This window comes from Tupaia chinensis, unplaced genomic scaffold (assembly GCF_000334495.1).
Source record: "Tupaia chinensis unplaced genomic scaffold, TupChi_1.0 Scaffold146140_1, whole genome shotgun sequence".
Taxonomy (NCBI): Eukaryota; Metazoa; Chordata; class Mammalia; order Scandentia; family Tupaiidae; genus Tupaia; species Tupaia belangeri.
In genome coordinates this window covers 2,156,120-2,156,967 of record NW_006205995.1, presented here as the reverse complement: position 1 = coordinate 2,156,967, position 848 = coordinate 2,156,120, and positions in this window count along the sequence as shown.

Sequence of the window (848 nt, the reverse complement as noted above, 5' to 3'; positions counted from 1 at the left end):
ACAGGAAGCGTGGATGACTGCTGAGGGACAGGGAGGAGTCAAGGACGATGTTCTTCCAGTTCGGGAGACGGGGTGGGGTGGGGACATGAAGGCACCAGGACTAGAGTGGGCGTCTCAAGGAGGCCGGGGCGCCGGGAGGTGAATGCGGACCCAGGACCAGGGTCAGCCCTTCTAGTCGGGCACCTCGAACCCCAGCTCTCCTGTCCCGAGCGTCCCACCCTCCACTGCACCTTGTCCCTTTCCAGTGAGTAAGAGATGATGAAAAGACCCATCTTCCTGAAATAATTAGCCAACTGGGGACCCTGAGAGAGAAATCGGCTCCTCAAAATGCAAACACCTGTTTAGTTGGCTCGAGTACATTCTCTATTCTTGTTACTCGTTATTATTATCTTTTCAAGACATTTGTTCTCCCTTTTGTGGTCTACCAACAAACGACCCCTCCTTCCCACCAAAAACATGGTTGATTTAGAGATTTCTCGTTTTTCCTCTCTTTGTCTCCCTCTGGCAGATATACAAAAAACAAAAACAAAAACAAAAGAAATTTGCGTATAGAAGGAGTGGCAGGCTTGGGTGCCACAGGGCTGAGGTAGAATGCAGAAGGAGGAAGGGATGATTCACCAGGGACGAGCGAATGTGATATGGAGTGGGTGCTGCACCTTGCCAGTCTTTGCCCCCCCCACCCCACCCCCACCCCGCCATGTGCCAGCGGCCCTGCCCTGGCTTGGGTGCCCTGGAAATCGCCTTTGGCTCAGGCCGGGGCAGGGTAGAGTTCGGACTCTGTCCTTGGTGTCTGCTCGGTCCTAGAGATTCATGTATCCAGAGGCTGGAAACGGGGATTCATGTGCGTT